This window comes from Thalassophryne amazonica, chromosome 18 (genome assembly GCF_902500255.1).
Source record: "Thalassophryne amazonica chromosome 18, fThaAma1.1, whole genome shotgun sequence".
In the NCBI taxonomy this organism is placed as follows: domain Eukaryota; kingdom Metazoa; phylum Chordata; class Actinopteri; order Batrachoidiformes; family Batrachoididae; genus Thalassophryne; species Thalassophryne amazonica.
Genome location: NC_047120.1, coordinates 41,751,632 through 41,758,872, shown reverse-complemented (window position 1 = coordinate 41,758,872; position 7,241 = coordinate 41,751,632). Strand labels below are relative to the sequence as shown.

Here is a 7,241-nt window from a genome sequence, read left to right as displayed (position 1 = left end):
TGCCTCCAGCATCGTTTTTCACTACACGACCACCATACCTGCTGCCATAAATTGCATTTTGTCATTCCTATGCTTCACTGTGACTGCAGAGGCTGCCGGGGCAACTATACACAAGTGTTCTGCAGACACTCAGTGGTCACAACCTTTCCATCCAGCATTGAGGTTAAGCGATGGGCGCCAAAGACGGGTCTTGAGGTGCTCGTGACAGAAAGCGTGCCATACCTATATGTGCAAATCGTGATTCGGTTTGAAACGGCGGGATGTGAGGGTGAACCCGTCACATGGTGCACGGTGGTTTGTGAAGAGGATAAGCAGCCGAAAGGAGTAAAGCTTCACGTGAGCGTCGGTAGTTTGTGTTTGGATAAAATCATTATGTTTGCTGATCATAGCAGGCTCGAGTCTGCAAACCTGTGGATGCGCGGGGTTGTTGTTCTAGGGGGGTGGGGGTCCCAAGACCACAAGTTCTTCTGTTCCTTTGTATCCAGAAGTGCCAGATCATGAGAAAACCTGAATCAATCAATCAATCAATTTTATTTGTATAGCGCCAAATCACAACAAACAGTTGCCCCAAGGCGCTTTATATTGTAAGGCAAGGCCATACAATAATTACGTAAAAACCCCAACGGTCAAAACGACCCCCTGTGAGCAAGCACTTGGCGACAGTGGGAAGGAAAAACTCCCTTTTAACAGGAAGAAACCTCCAGCAGAACCAGGCTCAGGGAGGGGCAGTCTTCTGCTGGGACTGGTTGGGGCTGAGGGAGAGAACCAGGAAAAAGACATGCTGTGGAAGAGAGCAGAGATCAATCACTAATGATTAAATGCAGAGTGGTGCATACAGAGCAAAAAGAGAAAGAAACACTCAGTGCATCATGGGAACCCCCCAGCAGTCTAAGTCTATAGCAGCATAACTAAGGGATGGTTCAGGGTCACCCGATCCAGCCCTAACTATAAGCTTTAGCAAAAAGGAAAGTTTTAAGCCTAATCTTAAAAGTAGAGAGGGTGTCTGTCTCCCTGATCTGAATTGGGAGCTGGTTCCACAGGAGAGGAGCCTGAAAGCTGAAGGCTCTGCCTCCCATTCTACTCTTACAAACCCTAGGAACTACAAGTAAGCCTGCAGTCTGAGAGCGAAGCGCTCTATTGGGGTGATATGGTACTATGAGGTCCCTAAGATAAGATGGGACCTGATTATTCAAAACCTTATAAGTAAGAAGAAGAATTTTAAATTCTATTCTAGAATTAACAGGAAGCCAATGAAGAGAGGCCAATATGGGTGAGATATGCTCTCTCCTTCTAGGCCCGCCAGTACTCTAGCTGCAGCATTTTGAATTAACTGAAGGCTTTTCAGGGAACTTTTAGGACAACCTGATAATAATGAATTACAATAGTCCAGCCTAGAGGAAATAAATGCATGAATTAGTTTTTCAGCATCACTCTGAGACGAGACCTTTCTAATTTTAGAGATATTGCGCAAATGCAAAAAAGCAGTCCTACATATTTGTTTAATATGCGCTTTGAATGACATATCCTGATCAAAAATGACTCCAAGATTTCTCACAGTATTACTAGAGGTCAGGGTAATGCCATCCAGAGTAAGGATCTGGTTAGACACCGTGTTTCTAAGATTTGTGGGGCCAAGTACAATAACTTCAGTTTTATCTGAGTTTAAAAGCAGGAAATTAGAGGTCATCCATGTCTTTATGTCTGTAAGACAATCCTGCAGTTTAGCTAATTGGTGTGTGTGTGAATGTGTGTGAATCACTGCAAAGATTTTTTTAGCTTACAGCATGCATAATGACACACAAAAAGCCATGATATTAACAGTAAGAAGTAGCTGCAAATCTTATTTGACCCACAGTTTCTCCTTTTCGTGATTTTTTTTTAAACTTGATGTCAGCTAACCAGTTTACGTAGAATAGCTGCATAAATCAGATTCAAATTTGCGTCACTCTCCGCAAGCACGCTTTTAAGCTGCAAAGGGAGTGATCATAACTTTTCATTTGATAAGTACCTAGAGAGCCTAGAGTTGGACGTGAGGATGATTAGACATAAAGCAAGTGCAGCCATCTGTGTTGCCAGATTTCCCAAGAGAAACAAGCAACCACACCTGTTGAAAAAAAGCTGAAAAGAAGAATTTTAGCACTTCAAATGAAGCCCCAAAGTAAACAACCTTTTAATATTTGCTTCATTTTTCCATCACCAAAGCATCCAATTAACAAATTATATGACATTGTCCCTCTAGCAATTTGGAAACTTGTGACAGCAAAAAATAATTTGTCTCCTAATCCAAAGTCGTGATTGTCGAACAGAAAACCTCAACTGTGGACCGAGTTAGTTTTTGCACCAGTAATCACAAAGTGCAATATAATTAAGGACAGTGATTACAGCCTGGTAGGAACTGGTTGTTTTACTTGATTTTTTGTTATTATTACTAATATTAATTAATAAATAAAACCGTTTGTTGTTTGTTCCTGATCTTGGCAGGTTTAAGAACTAAGATTGTTGCTCATTGTGCAGTGAGGGACGGAGCTTCTGAGCCCGTGGTGCAAAGACGGTCTTGTTACTAACAAAGAATATCTCCCTTAACAATGGTCCTAATACTGTGTGCAGATTATACGACGTGGTCAGTTCAGTTTGGAAGTTAGGAAATAAACTAATTAAAGGGGTCCATAAGTAGGTGGACGTGATTTATGAAAATTTGCCTCTGTATATCAGCTTGATGGAGTTGTCCAATCACAGCCACAGAAGCCTGTAACACCTTCAGAGTTGCCATAGGTGTCGTGGTGGCTTCCCTCACTCACTCAGTTTTTCAGAACTGCCTCCTCCAGACAGATTTACCATGCAGCCCCATGTTGTTAGTATTTCTTAATGATGCAGTGATTTGGGAATGTTTGTGTATCTGTCTCCTGGCGTGTCAAAAGAAAACTGACTGCAAAACTAATTATTTGTATGAGAATAATAATTATCTTTGTTCAATGAAAAATGGAGGCAGGATGAATAAAAATGACTGGAATTCTGAAACGGTTAATGCAATATTTTTGTTAAGCTGAAAGTCTAAACTACAAGCACATATTGATTCAATTCTCTTGTGGTGGCGCACAGAGGCAAGCATGGTGTGGTTCTCAAAATCCTTATGGACCTGCAGATCTGGCAACACTGGCTGAGCTGTGTCTTGCAGGGAGTGCAGCAGGAATTGGGAAAAGCATTTTCAGGGTTTAGAGAGCTTCACAGGTCAAGTGTGTGTCGGTGTGTGTTTAAAGCAGTGCGGAGAATGTTGCGCATGTGTGTGCGTGCAGCCAACTCAAGTTGGCTGCCTGAACCATTCAACCCATTTTATTTTCAAACTTGCAAAGCGCCATAATTCAAGATTCATTTCCATAAAGCACAGGGAAAATAAAAAAAACAGACAAAACAAACAAACAAAAAAAACCCCATGTTGTCAGTCTTTAGGCAGCGCTCTGGGCTATGTGACCACACTGTTTCTTGTGCATGCAGGAAACCTCCGAATATCTACTGTGATCTTCTCTCACACCACCCACAAGTCCAAGTTCTCCAGCTGGACCTGTCCTCCACATGGTTACCCCAGTTCCCAATGCCGAGCACCTCCTTTACCTCCTGCTCCTCGCATGAGCCCAGTGGGTGGTGTGACGTCAGGTTTTTGTGGCGGGCTGGTAATGACAGGTCCAGACAATCAGCGTGTTTGCAACCGTCAGATCTTTGTTTCTGGTCAGGGTTTTAAAGGAAGATATTTTTATGGTAATTGTCGCTGGTCTATTTTACTATATATTTATGTAATAAATCTGTTACTGATCCAGTTCTCACTGGTACTTTTGTCTGTTGTTGGCTCTTTATTCACCGAGCAGCTACATCATGTGCTGGAGGTTGTCTTCAACGAATGAAATAAAAAAAAAGTAAACAAATCTTTTCTGGCTGTCGCTTCATTGTCTGTGTGTCTGCAGTGGAGTCGATTTTGGAAGGAAAACTTTTGCTGAGTGAGTGTGTCTGTACAGCGTCTGTCTGCTTCCCGATCCCGTCATGTGAATGACGGTCAACCCTGGAATTGCCCTTAAAGGGTTTGCTTTAGCAAAGGTCAAAGACATTGAGGTTGGCCTGCTCCTCCTCACAGGTCTTTTGCTGATTTTGATCAAATGTGGTATGTCAGTGAAGATTAACCCCAACGCTGACCTTAGTTTTAGCAAAGGTTAAAATCAAGGAATTAGATTTTTCAACCAAATTTGGACCAAATGTGGCACACAAAGGTGGATTCCAGAATTACCCTGGCAAGATCAGCCAGAGATCAATCACTTGGGTGAAGGTCAAGGTTATTGGGGGTCAAGTGTTGGATTGCCGTGGTTTTGGGAGTCTTGTCAATGACTGGATCTTAATCAGTGCAGCAGCAGGAGGAGCGGCGGCGCTTGTATAAATGGCTGCGGCTATAATGTAGATTTATCCACTTTCACCATCTGGAAAGTATTTACAGCACTTCACGTTTTCCACTTTTTGTTATGTTACAGCCTTATTCCAAAATGTATGAAATTCTTCTTTTTTTCTTCTTCTTCTCAAAATTCTACACACAATACCCCATAATGACAATGTGGAAAAAGGTCTTTTTTGTTAGATTTGTTTGTTTGTTTTTTAGATTTTTGCTAATTTATTAGCAACAAATAAGAAATCACATGTACATAGGTTTTCACAGCCTTTGCCATGAAGCTCACAGTTTTAAGCTCAGGTACATCCTGTTTCCACTGATCATCCTTGAGATGAGAGATTCAGTTGATTGGACATAATTTGGAAAGACACACACCTGTCTACAAATAAGGTCCCACAGTTGACAGTGCATGTCAGAGCACAAACCAAACATGAAGTCAATGGAATTGTCTGTAGACCTCTGAGACAGGATTGTCTCGAGGCACAAATCTGAGGAAGGGTACAGAAACATTTCTGCTGCTTTGAAGGTCCCAATAAATGGAAAATGTTCAGATCAACCAGGACTCTTCTTTCACTTTATCAATGTCCTTGAGTGTCCCAGCCAGAGCCCAGACCTGAATCCAATTGAACATCTCTGGAGAGATCTGAAAATGGCTGTGCACCGACGCTCCCCATCCAACCTGATGGAGCTTGAAGGTGCTGCAAAGATGAAACTGTCCAAAGATAAGTGCACCAAGCTTGTGGCCTCATATTCAAGAAGACTTGAGGCTGTAATTGCTGCCAAAAGGTGCATCAACAAAGTATTAAGCAAAGGGTGTGAATACTTAAGTATATGTGATTTTTTTTATTTCAATACATTAAAACATTTTTTTTCATGTTATTATGGGGTGTTGTGAGTAGGATTTTTAGGGAAAAATGAATTTCATCCATTTTGGAATAAGGCTGTAACATAAAATGTGGAAAAGTGAAGCACGGTGAATACTTTCTGGATGCACTATACAAGGTCTGTCAATAAAGTAACGGTCCTTTTTATTTTTTTCAAAAACTATACGGATTTCATTCATATGTTTTTACGTCAGACAAGCTTGAACCCTTGTGCGCATGCGTGAGTTTTTCCATGCCTGTCGGTGACGTCATTCGCCTGTGAGCACGCCTTGGGAAGGAGTGGTCCCGCCCCCTCGTCGGATTTTCATTGTCTGGAAATGGTGGAATGAAAAGGACTTTTTTTTCCATCAGAATTTTTTCAGAAGCTGTTAGAAACTGGCACCTGGAAACCATTCGAACAATTTATCTGGCTTTCGGTGAAAATTTTACGGGCTTCACAGAGAATAAGGACTGTTACTACAGAGTTAAGGACCCCTTTAAGGACGTTCGGCGCGCCGCGCTCCAAGCTGTGACGACGCGGCACAAGCCACCGGACCATTTCTAAACGGATGGCTCTGTGGATACGAGACTGTCGTGTGCTCTTTCTCTGGTTATCACAAGAGCTGGACCTCAGCCATTTTCCGGCAGATTTCACTTTTAACAAGAGATTGTGTCATGGAAAGCCGCGCGAGGCTTCGCGTGTAAAGACTGATTCGCTTTGGAAGCAAGACAAAGGAACACCTCCGTTTCGGCGTGTCAGAGGACAAGTTAGGACATGTCCAGCTCTCCACAATTTCACTGATACTTACTGGACTGGTAAGCATTGAAAGCCGAGATAGACATGTCCAAACCTGTCCTCTGACACGCTGAAACGGAGGTGTTCCTTTGTCTCGCTTCCAAAGCGAATCGGTCATGACGCGCGAAGCCTCCGCGCGGCTTTCCGTGAAATCTGCTGGAAAATGGCTGATGTCCAGCTCTTGTGATAACCAGAGAAAGAGCACACGACGGTCTCGTATCCACAGAGCCATCCGTTTAGAAATGGTCCGGTGGCTTGTGCCGCGTCGTCGCAGCTTGGAGCACGGCGCGCCGAACGTCCTTAAAGGGGTCCTTAAAGCTGTAGTAACAGACCTTATTCTCTGTGAAGCCCATAAAATTTTCACCGAAAGCCAGATAAATTTTTCGAATGGTTTCCAGGTGCCAGTCTCTAACAGCTTCTGAAAAAATTCTGATGAAAAAAAGTCCTTTTCATTCCACCATTTCCAGATAATGAAAATCCGACGAGGGGGCGGGACCACTCCTTCCCAAGGAGTGCTCACAGGCGAATGACGTAACCGACAGGCGTGGAAAAACTCACGCATGCGCACGAGGGTTCAAGCATGTCTGACGTAAAAACATATGAATGAAATCCATATAGTTTTTGAAAAAAATAAAAAGGACCGTTACTTTATTGACAGACCTCATATAGTGTCAGTGCTGAAAGACACAAGGCCGCGACTGTTATTCATCATCCCACAATGATGTGACTTTGTGTGTTTAATTAAAAAACAAAAAACTTCTCATATCAGTGAATCTCAGATGATGTATCACCAAACAGTCAACTCTGCTCAACTCTGATGATCGTTTACTCTGTAAATCATCATGTCATATGCTTATGAGCTTTTTTTTTTTTTTTTACGCTTGTGGTGTATTACCATCTAGTGGTAGGATGATTAGGAGCTTGTCTTCACTGCACTGAATCACTTCGAAACTCAAGGCGCACGCAATATGGAGGTACACTCACTGGCCACTTTATTAGGTACACCTTCCTAATGCTGTTGGACCTCCTTTTTGCCTTCATAACAGCCTAATTCTTCATGGCATAGATGCAACAAGGTGTTGGAAACAGCTTTGAGAGATGTTTGTCCATACTGACACAATAGTATCATGCAGTCTCTCATTCATCCAGTCTGTGG

At 42.6% G+C, this 7,241-nt stretch overlaps 2 long non-coding RNA genes across 2 annotated transcripts; one reads left to right on the top strand and one right to left on the bottom strand.

Moving 5' to 3' along the window:
- The first annotated feature begins 201 nt into the window (after positions 1-201).
- On the top strand, positions 202-3,914 carry LOC117531504. The gene is made up of 3 exons (XR_004566634.1): positions 202-213; positions 3,107-3,110; positions 3,452-3,914. It is a non-coding gene; the product is annotated as an uncharacterized LOC117531504 (long non-coding RNA).
- LOC117531505 lies at positions 1,882-3,421 on the bottom strand. The gene is made up of 2 exons (XR_004566635.1): positions 3,137-3,421; positions 1,882-3,051 (listed from the first exon to the last, which is right to left on the bottom strand). It is a non-coding gene; the product is annotated as an uncharacterized LOC117531505 (long non-coding RNA).
- Positions 3,915-7,241: the final 3,327 nt, after the last annotated feature.